The following is a 16,850-nucleotide window of genomic DNA, read 5'->3' on the forward strand; positions in this document are numbered from 1 at the left end:
TTTCTTGCACAAGACAGTCCCATCGATTGGAACACGTTTTCTGTTCATGTCATGTCTCCCACCCACAACTTTAATGCTTCTTTTATCTTAAGCACTTACACATTGCCTATAACTTTTGCAGTTTGAGGTGTGACAGAAAAACTAGCACTAATTGTTTTGCCCCTTTTCACAATTTCACAGATAGAATATTTGTTCTTATCATAGATTTTAGTAACCTCAGCATATAATTTTTTCTTTATTAAATCAAGAACTTTCATCTTCTCACTTAAAGGCAGCATTTTAGGGCTTCTCTTTGGTATATCTGAATTGCTGATATCACTACTCTTAGCTTTGGGGCCATTATTAAGTCAAATAAGGGTTACCTGAACACAAACATGATATCATGACAGTTGATCTAATAACTGAAAGGGCTACAAAGTGACTAATGGGCGGGGAGCATATACAGTGTGGAGATGCTGGACAAAGTGACGATACACGTCATGGATGGGATGGCACAAAATTTCGTCATGCTGCTCAGAATGATGCAATTTAAAACTTAGGATTTGCTTATTTCTAGAATTTCTCATTTGACAGCAGGTAATGGAAATCATGGAAAAGTGAAACTGCAGATAAGGGGGACTATTATACTCTTATTTAATAACATGTACCAAGGTTTACTATATGGTACGTCTTTGCTAGGCAGCTGTGATACAAAGGGAAATAAAGTAAGGTCCCTGTCTTCAAGCAGCTTATTCTGCTAAACTGTAAATTCTAGTAAAACATGGGTTATATTTGTTTTGTTCACCATTGTACTTACATCATAGCTCAAAATGTAGCATGTTCTTAATTATTTATCAGACATATTAGAGGCCCAGCATATTCAAAAGAAATTAGAAGGTGGCCTGGGCAAGACGGGCTGGACATGCCCTGGATCCAACCTCTCGCGTTCCCTCCCTGGCCGGCCGCACCTGGGGCAGCACCGATGCTTAAAGGGCAGCTGTGGACTGAGCGAGGTCCTTCTGGCAGGTGGGGTCCCTCGGCCTGGCCTGTGGGGATTGAGCCAAAACCTACAGTCTGACATCCCCCTAGGGGTCCCAGAGTGCAAGAGGGCACTCTGCAAAGTTGCTATTGCTCGGCAGCTTCTGCATTGAGTGTCTGCCCCCTGGTGGTCAGTGAGCATCACAGCCGGTCAAATGGCTGAACAGTCAGGCGGTTGCTTAGACTTTTATATATATAGATATTACATTTGAGGACACACAGAAGTAGAACTAATTAAGTAATTAAATCTGTCTGAGAAAGGAGTTCTTTTCTTTTTTAATTTATTTGTTTATTGGTAATATATTTTTATTGATTTCAGAGAGGAAGGGAGAGGGAGAGAGAGGTAGAAACATCAAAGATGAGAGAGAATCATTGATTGGCTGCCTTCTGCATGCTCCCTACTGGGGATCAAGGCTGCAATTTGGGCATGTGCCCTTGACTGGAATCGAATCCAGGCCCCTTCAGTATGCAGGCCGATGCTCTATCCACTGAGCCAGACCAGTTAGGGCAAGAAAGGAGTTCTTTAGACACAGAGAGGAAAACAATTCTAGGTAGAGAGCAGAGTGAACAAAAGTATGAAAGCATAAAAAATCATAAATTGTTTATAACAGTAGGCCAGTGTTGAAAGCAGGAGAGAAAGTGGTGAAAGCTGAGGTTGAAAAGAAAGCTTGAAACTATATAGTAAATATTTTTGTAGAATAGCTTAGACTTTATTTTGTAGGCAATAGATACTGATCAAATCTGAGTCTCTAAAGGGGAGAGACAAGAACTAAACCAAACAGAAAAACAATTATAGGAGTTGAGAAAGGAGAGAAGGATCCCCCCCAAGGCAGCAGAGCAGCAGTGAGGAGGAGGAGGAAAGGACAGATTTCAGAGATATTCCTGAATGTAGATCTCGCACTTGAAATGTAAAAGACAATGGTGAGAACACTTTGATATAATCAAAGAATAATGAACTAGTGGTCAGAATTTTAGGTTCCAGTTCCAAGTTTTCCATTTACTAATAACAACCATGTGACTGAGGAGTATGTTACTGAAGAGGGAGATGGCCTTAGAGCACAGATACATAAGCCACAGGGTTCTCAAGAAGAGAAAGAACAACAGCCTCTTAAAATTATATAACACTACTTTAATATAAAGTACTAGAGGCCCGGTGGCCCAGTCTGCACCCTCTCCAATCTGGGACACTGAGGGGGACATCCCCCTCACAATCTGGGACTGCTGGCTGCTAACCGCTCACCTGCCTCCTGCCTGATTGCCCCTAACTGCTTCTGCCTGCCAGCCTGATTGCCCCCCTGCTGGCCTGATTGACGCCTAACTGCTGCCCTAATGGCCCAATTGCCCCAAACTGCCCTCCCCTGCCAGCCCCCAACTGCCCTCCCCTGCTGGCCTGGTTGCCCCCAACTGCCATCCCCTGATGGCCTGGTCGCCCCCAACTGCCCTCCCCTGCAGGCCTGGTCACCCCCAACTGCCCTTCCCTGCCAGCCATCTATGGCAGCCATCTTGTGACAATGTGAGGGTGTTGTGCGAGGGCACGAGGACCACCTAGGCTTTTATTAGTATAGATTACTATTACACACAGAACAACCCACTTCAACTTGAGCCCGAAACTATAAAATACACAGAGGCAGTGATGCAATTTTATTAGCACCAGTATATGTGTTTAAGAAGAATGTGTATTTGTTAGGAATATACAGCTTCTACTCAACCACCCTATGAAGCCAGCCTCTCAAAAATCATCAATAAAAGCATTGGATTGTAGAAAAATGGCCTTACTTTTTAGTGATGTAAGCTGAGGTATTTACTTGTAATTTACTTTCAAATTCTTCAGCAAAGAAACAAACAAACCCAAAAACCCAAACAAACCAACCAAAAAAACAACCAACAAAAAACCAAAGTTTTTTTTAGGAAAGGAAGGCAATGATGCAAAACATCTGCTAGACATACATGATGGGTATATTATACCATGTTCTCTTCTATGGTAGTATCCTATCTAATAATAGACAAAAAAGGGTAATTGACTGTACCTTCGCTACACCTCCCATTGGCTAATCAGCGTGATATGCAAATTAACCGCCAACAAAGATGGCGGTTAATTTGCATACGTAGGCTCCAAGTGGCAGAGCGAAGACTGAAGGCGAGCCGGAGCAGCGAAGACGGAAGACGGAAGGTGGCTCTGGCTGGGGCTGTGAAGACAGAGGACGGAAGGCAGCTCCGGCTGGGGCCGCGAAGCCGGAAGACAGAAGGCGGCTCGGGCCAGAGCGAAGGCCTGGGTCCCGGGTGCCGGAGGAAAACCGGTGCCCGCGGCCAGGAGAAGGAAGGCCTATTGCACGAATCTCTTCGTGCAACAGGCCTCTAGTCTATATATATAAAGAGCCAGGGTCCGTAACGACCAAAGGCTCGACATAACACCAGGGTCCATAACGACCAAAGGCTCGACATAACACCGTGGCAACGCAGCACTGACTTCAGCCAGTGCTAGGGCAGCGACCCAGCACTGACTGCCAAGGGGGCTACGGATTAGGCCCGGAGAGAGGCCTGCAGAGAGAGAGGCAGGATCTGATATGCAGCCTCAGTTGCAGCTGTTGATCAGCCATTGCCTCTCTTTTTCTCTGGGCTTCACCAGCAGTTGCGCCTCTGTTTCTCTCCAGGCCTCCGTGGGGCTGCTGATCAGCTCCACCTCTTTGATCAGGTCCAGAGATAGGCCCAGAGACAATGACTGGCATAGAAACCGACTAATCAGAACCAAATCTGGGTGAAGTACCAGGAGCCAATGGCTGCCTAGGAGGCGGAGCTTTTGACACTGACTGGCATAGAAACCAACCAATAGAACCAAATCTGGGTGAACTATAAAGGCAGAACCTAAGGTAAGGGCTGAGGAGGGATTTAAAGGGCAACAGCTGTTTGGTGTAAGGTGTAAGAAAGCAGTTCAATTTTTTAATGACCGCTTTGGCAGTATAGTGCATATGGCTGGCTATCAGTCCAGATATAGGGATTATGTGTTTTTGTTTGCCAAAACCATCTCCTCCTGCTGAAAAAGGTTCCCCCCGCCATTTAAGCAACCCTATCCTATATAATCTATCTATACTAATAAAAGGGTAATATGCTAATTAGACTGGGTCAACTGGCCATCTTCTGGATGTCCGACTTCCTTTCGGACAAAGCCATGGTGGTGGGGGCTGAGGCAGAGGCAGTTAGGGGTGATCAGGCGGGCAGGGGAGGGCAGTTGGGGGCGAGATCAGGCCGTTGGGGAGGTCAGTTGGGGGCGAGATCAGGTCAGCAAGAGAGGGCAGTTAGGGATAATCAGGTAGGCAGGCAGAGGCAGCTAGGGGCGATCAGGCAGGCAGGCAAAGGCAGTTAGGGGTGACTGGGCAGGGAGGCAGGTGAGTGGTTAGAAGCCAGCAGTCCCAGATTGCGAGAGGGATGTCTGACTGCTGGTTTAGGCCCGATCCCTGTGGGACATCCCCCAAGGGGTCCCCAGATTGGAGAGGGTGCAGGCTGGGCTGAGGAAACCTACCCTCCCCCGTGCATGAATTTTGTGCATCGGGCCACTAGTTTTTCATAATGGAAAGAAGGAGGGGTGTGTGTGAAAAAGAATAGGCAAGAAGAAAGAGGTTTTATGTACCATAAAGTGCCACTGGGTTATGAATTTATCCCCTTTCATGTCTTTTAGAAGAGCTGAATGTAAGTTTTAAAAAATTTTGTTTTAGACAGTTACCACATGACCCAGCAATTTTACTCCTGGTATATAACTGAGAAATGAAAACACACACCTATACAAAACTTGTCATGAATATACACAGAACTTTTTATAATAGCCAAAAGGTGGAAACAACCAAATGTCCATCAACTGATGGGTTAAAAAAACATGGTATAACCATACAATGAAATATTATTCAGCCAAAAAGGGAATAAAGTACTGGTACATGTACAACATGGATGAACCCCAAAGGACACTAAACTAAGTAAAAGAAAAAAAGTCTCAAAAGATCATATATGACTCCATTTATATACACTATCTGGAATAGGCAAATCCATTAGGCAAGAAGTAGATTAGAGACTACCTGGACTAACGGTAGCTAACAGGTGCAGGACTTCTTTTTAGGGTGATAAAAACAGTCTAAAATTGTGCTGTTGGCTGCACTAAAAAACATGAAATCGTACATTTTAAATGGATGTATTATCTTGTATGTTAATTTTATCTCAAAAAAGATATATTTTTTTAAAAAATCAGCAGGAATTGAGCCATGAAGCTCAATCATCATTCTCAGTCTGGATTCTGTAGCACCTGATACAGCTATATATCCCCCCACTTAGATCCTTCTGTTTTCTGTAAAACTCTACCTTCTGATTCTTCATCCATTATACTGTTCTTGACTGCTCCTCCTTCTACACCTTCCCCATCCTCCCCTTCCCTCAGTCCCATTCGATTCAAAAGTTCTGTTCTTTGCCATTTTTTCCTTCTATATTGTTCTATGTAACATTATGTTTGGCTTCAACTAACACCAACCCCCACCACCTTGACCTGAAATCTCCATTTCTAATTCCTTTTCCAATTATTCTTACCACCACTACGATATCTTTCAGAAATGCTTATGAAAATATCATTATTTTTCAAATTCAACTCATAAAAGTAGTAGTGTCCAATTACTGAGAGTTTACTAGGTTTGTGCTGTTTTCAGTACTTTACAGAATCTCATGTACTTTCACAAGAAATCTAGAAGACAGAGTTTTACCTTTCCTATATAATAAAAGGGTAATATGCAAATTGACCGAATGGGGGGAACGGCCAGTTGCTATGATGTGCACTGTCCATCAGGGGACAGACGCTCAATGCAGGAGCCAGGCTCACGGCTGGTGAGCGCAGCGATGGTGGCGAGAGCCTTTCCCGCCCCCGCAGTAGTGCTAAAGATGTCCGACTGACATCCCCTGAGGGCTTCTGGACTGTGAAAGGGCACAGGACCCTCCTCCCCCCCGCCCCCTGCCGTCCCAGTGCACGAATGTGTACCAGGCCTCTAGTCTTATATATGAGAAAATTGAAACTTAAAGAAATTTAGTGCTAATTTACATTCTCAATCATACGATTTACCTCTTTTATCAGCTTCCAACCAATCTTCTCCCCTTCTGTGTCTCTTTTCTATCAGTAATATCACTGTAGTGTAAGTTTAAATCTTTATTTCCTTTCTCTTACTCCTCACATTCCATAGTTGCCAAGTTTGGTTAGTTCTATATATATTCTCTATTCCTATTGCCATTATGATAGCATAGAAGAGAGCCTCACTAAACTGTATGACTATAATAATCTCTTGGCACTAAAAGTATCTTTTCTAGTCCAACCAACTTTTATAAACAAATTCTGATCATGTAACTTCTATTGGAAAACATTAGGCAAAAGCTCATTTATATGATACAGTCTATTCCAAAGATTATTATTTATCATTAATGAAACTGGCTTTTAATGTGGGTATCTTATGAAATAAACTATACCCTACTTCATTTTGTAAAAGAAGAAATTCTTTTTTCTTACCTTTTGCTGGGTCACCCAGAGTGGTAATAGCACTGCTGCCAATACAGAGTCCACGCCGACATACTAATTTTGCCTTTAAACAAAAGACAGTACTTCGCTTACCACATTCATCTTGGGAGAGGTAATGAATGAACACTGTAATCTATAGGCTTTCAAATAAATATAAAATCTTTACACTATACATATTTACGGCACAAGGCAAGGTTATGTAAGGCTACTGCATCTGGTTAATAGTTCAAATTTTTTCATGAAAGCCACCATTTCTGTTAACAAAAATGTCACCAGCAAAACCAAATTAAACAAGATCACAGGTAAGTCCTTTCTTAAAGTTTTCTTTTTCAAATATAGCTTTGGAAATGTTTTACTCCCAAATATGTTTTGTAGTACAAATCCATAGCACATCTTATTTGGAAGTAGCTGATTAAATAAAATATCCTGGTATTACTATAATATCTTTATATTATAGACTAATATTAAACATTCTGTAAGTAAACCTACCATTGCTTTTAAAAAAACCATTAACCCTACTAAAACATCACCTTTGAATGATGTTAAAATTATATCAAGGTGCCAAACACATCTTTGGGACATACCCTGCACACAGTTTCCTTCTCCCACAAGTCAGGTAAAAGCAACAATATGGATGTTCAATCTTCAAAGATGGGAATGAAATAATTCCAACTAACTAGAATGCTGAAAGTGCCCATTTTATCTCCAAAACTGTATCATTTAAACCTGAAAAACCTCCATAAAGAATAGAAAATATCTATGTAAACAATGATACATAATGGAGAAATAGCCATTCATTCCATTAAAAGGCATTACTGTTACCTAAGAAACCTGTATTAATCCAAATCTGACCAGTTTACAAATATATTTAAGATAAAACTAAAATAGACCTATAAAAAGTTGCAGAAATCAAATCTCTTTCATAACTAGCTTCACTGACATTTACATTGTTACCAAACTAAGTAACAAAAAAGGCTGATGAACTGTTAATCTTATAATACTTACTTAAAGTAAAAAGCCAATACTTAAGTTTAATAATTTATTTTGTACATTAATTCACAAATTTAATTTTATACTACCTAATTCCCTTACCTGATTTTCACTTTCAAACAGAAGAAACCCGTAAGTTTCTTGAAGCTCTTCCTGAGTGTAGTTACTTGCTTTTTTTTCTTGGTAAAAATTTTTGTACTATATAAAGAGAGAATAACCAAATGGTATAAACATGTTATTTTGCCTTGCAAGTTAATTTAAAAAATATATATCATCTGAATTGCTCCTGCTAAAGACTAATAAAATTTATTTTTCTATTCTTTAGATTATTACCTTCCAAGTGACTGTTTCTAAGAGTCTTTTATCTAATTTGAAAAGAGATAGCTTAAAAGAACTACGCTTATATACCCCAAATGATGGTTCTTTAAAGCTAAAATAAAACTAACACACAGACACAGTGTGTACCAAGCACCTCACCTCATTTAAGAAAATGTCATTTTTCACCAAAGTCACTTGACTGTATTGAAAACCATGCTCAGATGCAGAGTCCAAGTAAGAAGTATGGAGAATTGAAACTGCCCTCTGGAAGAGAGAGTCTGAACTCAAGGACACTGTCTCAAAAACTGTAAAACACAAACAAAAATAATGCAACTGTTTAAGATAACCAAAGGAAGGGATTAAAAGTGATATACTAAATACTTCATCTATTTCCTTCCTATATAACTAAGACTTTTACCATGTGTTTTGGCAATCATATCTTAATTTAAAAGACCTCTCATATGAAGAAAATAATCTAAATGAATTACAATTTAGGGTGAATTATTTTCAATACAAGAGTAAAATGTACTCTGCCGATCCCTTATGGCTGTGGTTTAAGCTGGATGTTATAACGTACTGTTAAGTTGGTGGTCAGCAATCACTCAGACCAATGTTTCACATCTTTATGATTTTTTAAACCTATGTCATTATTTTGATAAATTTACCCTTTCCGTCTTCTCATCAAATCCCCACGTACATCTGTTGGGCTCTTTTTAAGGAGCCTACTATTGCACACTCAGCAAACACATTAGAAATCATTGTATCTTTGGGGTTTCCTCACAAGCTTAGATATGTCTATTGAACATCTTATGGTTTGTATTATAAAATCATTTTTTCATTTTACAAAAATAAAACTTTATTACTTTTTTAAAGTGCTATTTTCAAACCATACTCATGTGCTATCCCACATATTCTGATATGCCCTTCCCATGAGAGGCATGTTTCCTAATTGAGAATTGCTGACTCAACCTAGTATTTCTCTTGATGTGAGCCTTTGTGCCTTTTGATTTTACAAGTCTTTAGCAAGAACTGAACCTAATAACTTCTCATAATATTAAACCATTTGATTTGTTTACTCCTTTCTATTTATATCTTCTCTACTTTCTTTAACAAGGCTGGGAAGGAGTGTACAAACTGATAATTTATAAATAAGAGAGAGCATGGAATAATTTATATGGCACTGTTAGGTTTTAGTCATATAGTACAAATAAATACATTAATGCGGCTTCCTACTTTTACCAGAACTCTGCAAGTTACAGTTCAAAAGTTAAAGGAAAAAAAGCGTATTATTATTATTAAAAAATATGTTTTTACTGATTTCAGAGAGGAAAGGAGAGGGAGAGAGCGATAGAAACATTAATGATGAGAGAGAACCATTGATAGGCAGCCTCCAGCATGCCCCCACTGGAGATCGAGCCCGCAACCCAGGCATATGCCCTTGACCAGAATCAAACATGTGACCCTTCAGTCCACAGGTTGACACTCTATCCACTGAGCCAAGCCAGCTGGGGCAAAAGCATATTATTTAAAATTAAATTATTAACAACAAGTAAGAAAAAAAGAAACTAGACTATCACAGAAATGAAAACAAACATTTCAGTGAAATTAATTTGGACTAAACTGTCCTAGCACTTCAATTATAAAGTTAGCTTAAAATGCTTTATAAAAAAAAACTTCCCACTACAAACAATGAAAGATTGTAAACAGCAAGGAAGGAAAGAAAAGAGGATGAAACACTTAAGAATATTCTGAAGTGGTATATCTGATCCATATCAATTCTGTTTTACTTTTTCTCAGTTTCACTTTCTCCTTCACTATCAGTATAATAGTGCTATACAAAATAAAGATATTCTAAAGAGATTAAAATAGCAAAACACCCATGGTAATAAAACTTATGGCTTTCTAAAGCTGTATTACTTAAACTAGGAGGTCTATGCATTTGCAAATTCATCTTACAAAAGCTTAAATACAAATCAGAATTCGTTTAAAAATTATAAATTTGGAAACCTGTATTTAATATTTTAAAAAGGCAATATAATATAAAAAATGTAACTACCTTGAAGCTCAATATTTGAGAATATATTGCTTCCAGTGACAGAAACAAAAGTTATCACTGCTTTGAAAATGAACTTTTTATGACTATCAATTTCTCTAAATTCTACAAGATGTTAATAAATAGGCACGTTTTAAGTTTCATAAGTACTGAATACTACTGTAGCCCTATTTTTGAGTGTTAAAACACAATAAACTGAAAACTGTAAAAGCAGTGCAATTGAAAAAAAACCATACCTAACACAGTGTTTCCCAAATACATGTAGTCAGAGAACACTTTATACCAGTGTGCAGAGTATTGTTCCCAATAAAGCTACTAATAAAGATGATTTAAAATAAACAAGAAAATAAGTAAGCACAACAACAAAACATGTAAAGATACCAAAAAAGGAGAAACACGTAGGAAATAAATTACTTTGTGCTTATATATTTTTATTTCTAAAACTATTTCTTTTTAGTTAAAAATGCTCCCCTTTAGGTCAGCATCTTCCAAAGAGCAATATATATACAAAAGTAATTCTTTTATGGTTAGAAGGGAAAGCATGTCAAAAGCCATGGTGTTGAAAATCACAGTAAATCTTCAATCTTTCATGACTTCATAAATTACTTCAATTATACTCTCAAGAAAGCACGAGTTTCCTACTCTATATATAAGATAGTTGAGAATTTTATTGAGGAATTATTTAACAGTATCTCTCCTTACATAATATACTTTCATTTAAGAATCTAACTTATATAAAACGGTAAATCTAACTTATTATAAGCGGTAAATTAATGGTCTCATGTTTTGCTAAGCAATACACATTATTTATACATTCAAGGTTGTAAGAATATTAGGAGAATGAAGAGGGGACTGCTGCACAAAGAAACCTAGTACATCTAAAAAAGTAACTTGAAAAGTAATCTCCCCTTTTTCAAATCCATTAGAGATACTGAGTATCTAGTTTGTGGTACTTTTTTTTTTTTTTTTTTAACTTCTAATAAAAGGGATCTGAAAATGATAAACGGATTTCTGATGGTATATCATAGGTATATTTTTCATTCTATAAGCATCTGGTCTAACATCAAATAATGAGATGAACTAATGCCAACAACTCAGGTGTCCCAAAACTCTGACAAAAATCAACCACTTCTACGTCTCCCCAGAACTTTCATTACCTGTCTGTGCATTAAACAACAGCACTTATCAATAAGAGAAATGCTCAGATATAATATCTGACATTAAAGGTCCTTATTAGTATCCCCTATAGATGGATTGCAAACTACACCTCCTAGTACTATCTATGCCTATATACTTTAAGTCTAAGCAGGCCATTTGATAGTTGTTGAAGAAATAGCCTACCCCTTAATCATCTAATTCTAAATGTATTACCTTTACTTTTAATATACTAAAGAATTGCCAGTTTAAGATAAATACAACTTTTTTAGAGCACAGTTTGGTAGGGCCTAACAAAAACTTAAAAATGTGCATACCGAATAACCATTCCATTTATGAGAATCAACTCCTCAGAAACACTAGCGTAAGTACACAGTATATATGTACAAGGGTGTTTCATGCACCAGAATCCATAATAGCAAAAACACTGGAGATAATGTAAAATTGCCATCAACAGGGAAACACATTGCATTTACTAAGTAAAATAAACTTGCATATACTGGCATATAAAGATATCTATTATATACTACGGAGTAAATAACATGCATTATATAATGTCATTTTGGTTAAAAACAAAACAAAACAACAATATTCCAAATTATGTGTTTGAAAGTATACAGATAAAAATCTAGAAAGATGGGAAACCAATTTGTTAACAGTGTTTAAACCAATGGTTATTGAGAGTGGGAAATGGTTAAAATGGGAACTTACATTTTTTACTTTATACATACTTCTACAAATTTAGGTTTTTCCTATATAAGCATATATTCTAAGATACCTTAATTCAGAATCAAGTAAAATACATCATAATTAAAAAATACAAATGAGGAGTATGACAATTTTCCTACAATTTAAAAATTTAATCAATCACTTATCAGTTATGGACTAATGATTTAAAGGAATTTGTAGATATTGAAAATTATAAATTTTAAAAGTTCTTTCATATGATTAAAACTAAAATTTAAAAAGTTATACTGGTCTACTTTGAATTTATTAGTAATAACTTATTGCATTTAGTTTAATACCCACTGTTTTCTGATATGAACCCTGTCCTGGTCTTCTCTAAGAGAGAATGTAGCTGGGAGGGTGGTCTTAATTCATTTTCACCAAGTATACCCCCAGAGTTCTTGACATAGTCCTGTTTCCTGTTAATGCCATAGATGCTAAAATGAAAAAAGAAAAAATTATATCGTAAAATGAGTAGTTCGATTTACAGCATATCTACTATATAAGCAAATAATTACTGGCATCTAATTTGCATTAGGTACAATTCTGTAATGGTTACCTCCTATGACAACTCTACAGAACTAAGGGCTAAAGTTGCTATATAAGCAGTAACACACATAAAATGAAATGCTTTTCCTTCAACATATATTTTTTTAAGTTTTAAAGAAAATTTTGTCCACAGAAATAAATTATGCTAATAAAATCCCTTTTGCCTCTCTGGGAAAAAAAAATCCTTCAAAATGAAGAGATTATAGAATCACATTCATAGTCTACTGGTTGGAAATGGCAAAATCAAATAGAACACAAATAAAATATCTCCCCACACAATTTGGTAGTACCTAACAAAAACTTATAAATGTGCATATCAAATAACTATTCCATTTCTAAGAATCAACGGCTCAGAAATACTAGTGTCAGTGCACAGGACATATGTACGAGGGTGTTCCATGCACCAAAATCCATAATAGCAAAAACACTGGCAAAGTCATAAATTAATCATATGATTCATCAATTCATTAAACACATTAGTGACAATTATTACATACCCAATATTAGAAAAAGTCTCTACAATGAAAACTATTAGATTAGAAAGAAACTAAGCCTGTAAAGAAACTAAGTACTATAAATGTGTAGGAGAATCTAGAACACAATATAGTGAGTACATTATGGTACAAACAACTAATTTCATTGATATGTTAAGAAAGATTTCAGAAAGGCAGAGATTCTTGAAATCTGAATAAGTACTAAAAACAATAAGTCAAAGAAGGGCATAGTGTATATGTTTTCTAGGCAATGGAACAAATCCAGAGGTAGAAACAAGATACATGTAAGGAACTGCAAGTTGTTTTTTATTTGAGGAATTCAATATGCTTTACAAAAAGCAATTTAAAATCACATGTATAGTTGTATAATTTTACACTTTCCCCCTTGCAAAAGTATTTGAGTCAGAATTGTGTGGATATGAATAGTTTTAAGAAACAGTAGCAATATGATAATATTCATAAGCAAGTAGATTATGTGAAGAAGGGAGAATTAAATTGGGAATCAGGATACCAGTATTCTACTGCAGGCCTATCATTAACTTGTTTTGACACCTTCCTGTGATATTACTGACTGCCTTCCCAATAATAATGCCCCTTTTTCTTCCCTTCTCCCAAACAAGCAATTTTGGTTAGGTATTGGGTGATCCAAAGCTTCAGGAGAGGCTTGGGAGCAGGGTGTGTGTGCATATCCCAAATAATCTAAGCTCATTATGGTAATTTCATTCTCTTTGGTTAGTGATTGTTTTAGGAATAAACATGTGACTCAACTCTGGCCAAGACTCTACAAAGAGAATTCTGGAAAAGGTTTCTTACAAAAGAACAGGAGGAAAAGGTGCACTCTTCCTGACTCCATCCTTTTCTAGCCTTAAGGCTTTATCTGAAGATGGGTTTCTTGTCTGGAACTCCCAGCACCAAAGATTAGATTGAGCAGCCAACACAATGTTGATGGAACCAAAAAGAAAGACTCTAGATCCTTCAGGAAGTCCTAGAACTGTTGAATGAACAGGAGCTGCCTTGCCTCTGAATCTTTTGACATGTAAAATTAGAGGCCCGATGCACGAAATTCGTGCAAGAGTAGACCTTCTTTTCCCTGGCTGCCGGCACCGGCTTCCCTTGCAGCCCTGGCTTTGTTTTGAAGGATGTCCAGTCTAATTAGTATATTACGCTTTTATCATTATAGATTATAAATTATCCTGACTGTTTAAGTCATTTTGATTGGCAGCTGAAAGCACACTATGAACCTTGTTAAATTATTTGTTCTAAAGCCTCATCCTATATAATAAAAGCCTAATATGCTAAGTGTCCAGTCATCTGGTCAGCCATTCAACTAATCAAAGTATAATATGCTAATGATATGCTAAGGTCATCCAACCACTCGCTAAGACCGTGCACTGACCATCAAGGTGCAGACAGTCGACTGGTCAATCAGTCATTATGACATGCACTGACCACCAGTGGGTAGACGCTCCAACCGGTAGGTGAGCTTGCTGCTGGGGTTCAGCTGATTGGGACTGAGCGAGATGGGCTGGACATGCCCTGGAGCCCTCCCACAGCCCCTCCCCAGATGGCCAACATCCTGCATCTTTCCCCAGCCCCGATTGTGTACTGATGGGGTCCGTTGGCCTGGCCTGTGCCCTCTCGCAATCTAGGCTGAGGAACCCTCTTCACCCCCAAGTGCACGAATTTCGTGCACTGGACCTCTAGTTTAGCTATAATTATCTTTCTAAGGCACTTTTCAGTGCTAACACTGTGACTATAAATCTGCCTTACTGAAGGCCTAGTATGTCTGAGGCATTGGGAACTGCACTAGATAATTTATCAAATTCCTTCTTTATTTGTTGCCATGAAGAGACATTTATCCTAGTATTTATTAGCAAGGAAGCACAAAAGTTAATATAACTTTTGTGAAAACTCGAAACTTAAAATACAGCAAAACTTCAATATAACAGATTAATTTAGGAGTGGGGATATTTGTTAAAAGTTGAAATTCCATTATATAATAGAGTAGATTTTCCAAATGCATATGTTTAAAAATTGACAAATTAGTGAGTTTACCTGTTTTTACTTAGGTAGTAGTCACATTTGTGTAATTAAAATTAAGTATGTACAAAAAGTTAAATTTCACCCAAAAGTTTTCTGTATGTATTACTGTAATTTTTCCAACATATGGCCTATTCACTAAAGTTTGTTAAAAATAACAATGAATTAATTACAACAAAAACCCAACATGTTAATTTTCACATGTGACACACAGACCAGAAATTTTGTCTGTTAAATTTGAAGTCTGTTAAATTGAGGCCGCAAAATCAAGGGTTTACTGAATGAGGTATTTAGTCTTTGCTTGATTTCCACCTTCTCAATAAATCTACCTTCTCCCAGGCACAAGCGCAAAATAACCTTGATTCTTATTACTATTCATGTAATGTCCCTCTTTAGCCACTTATAGTCTGATTTTCCATTCTGTGTCTAAGTTTTTCTCATATTTAAAGCCTAGTTCAAGATCTAGCTTCTCTGATGTCTTAAGATTTTTTTAGCTTGCATTAATCATTCTTCATAAGTGTTCCACAGATATCTACCACAGTCCTGTTAAATGTATATCTCTGCACTAGAGCTGGGGATAAGCGGAGAAAACTGAAGACCTGTTTGCTGGTAGTCTTTAACATTTAGGTCATAATTTCAGAATTATGAGTGAAACAACTGTGTTCAGGACAATCTCCTCCTCAGACTAAAGGGAGGTGATTAAGGGCATGGACTCTGGAATCAAAGGACTTGGAAAGACAAGATTTTGAACCCAGGTCTTTCTAGCTTTGTGGCTTTCTAGCTTTGTGACAGGAATGTGCCAGAACAAGAAAGCTATTTAATCTTCCTTCCCCTTCTTTTTAAAAATAAATTTCAACAAAGTATATACACTGAATAAAAAGCCAAATGCCACTAGGCTTATCAGTTATTGCCCTCACCCTCCCAGGGCACCCTATTTTCAATTCTATTAAGTGACCACTTTCAACTTTAGCTGTGTCTTCTGGTATAACTCCATGTTTCTAAATAAAATACCTGTATAAACTTTAGATATTCCTTTAATGAAAAACACCTTTCCACACACACATAAAAATACACTTCTTCCCATCCTCTCCTAGTAATATCATTATTTTTGTTAAATCAGTATTCAATGTTTCACTAAATTGTATACATTAATCATGAGTGAGCCACAATGGTTAGTCAATTTCCTTTCTTACACAACATTTTGTTTTTCTGACTTTCAAATTGCCTATGCTTAATATTCAGTTACCAATTAGTATTTCAGCCTAAAATTGTACTACAGCACTAAAAATAACCTCTGAATAGATAGATACATCAAGTGTTTTTGAAGAGCTCCTTTGTGGAGCAACATGTGGTTCAGCTTCAGTCTGTATTTGTGCTTTCTGCTAGCTTTGTGACCTTGTTGGAGGATGCTGAGATAAAACATTGATCTACATATGTTCAACACAATTTCAGTTTGCAGAAACTGATGACCTGATTTTTAAAATGTATGGGAACCCAAAAGATTTAGAACAGCCAAAATAATTTTGGAGAAGAACAAAGTTGAAGGACTCTGAGTTTAAAAATTACTATAAAGCTAAAGTAGTCAAGACTGTGGTGTTGATGTAAAGATAATACCTACAGATCAAAAAACAGCATAGAGAATTCAGATTTTTCAGCAACACTGCCAATATACTTCAATAGGGAAAAATCATTTTTACAACAAATTGTGCTATAACAACCAAAACAGAAAAATCCATAGAAATATTTTTGATTTTAGAGAGAGGAAGGGAGGAGAGAAAGAAGGAGGGAGGGTGAGAGAGACATCGATCAGCTGTCTCATATACGTGCCCTACTCAGAATCCAGCTTGCAAAAAAAAAAAGTTGAATATAGCTCTGGCCAGTACTGCTCAGTGGTAGAGCTTCAGCCTGAGCATAGAAGGGTCAATGGTTCGATTTCCTAGTCAGGGACACTTACCTGGGTTGCAGATTCATT

The 16,850-nt window shown here is 37.3% G+C and overlaps 1 protein-coding gene across 8 annotated transcripts in view; it reads right to left on the minus strand.

Moving 5' to 3' along the window:
* The window catches only part of TASOR2 (transcription activation suppressor family member 2), an 88,273-nt gene that overhangs the window by 52,835 nt on the left and 18,588 nt on the right, over positions 1-16,850 (minus strand). For all 8 annotated transcript variants that reach the window (XR_004973069.1, XM_036342168.1, XM_036342206.1 and 5 more), the window contains exons 2-5: positions 12,099-12,232; positions 8,021-8,166; positions 7,646-7,741; positions 6,545-6,617 (exon numbers count right to left, since the gene is read on the minus strand). The gene's annotated coding sequence lies outside the window, so the exon portion shown is untranslated. The remainder of the gene's footprint in view (positions 1-6,544; positions 6,618-7,645; positions 7,742-8,020; positions 8,167-12,098; positions 12,233-16,850) is intronic.

The sequence above is a fragment of the Myotis myotis genome, unplaced genomic scaffold, assembly GCF_014108235.1.
Source record: "Myotis myotis isolate mMyoMyo1 unplaced genomic scaffold, mMyoMyo1.p scaffold_m19_p_1, whole genome shotgun sequence".
Taxonomy (NCBI): domain Eukaryota; kingdom Metazoa; phylum Chordata; class Mammalia; order Chiroptera; family Vespertilionidae; genus Myotis; species Myotis myotis.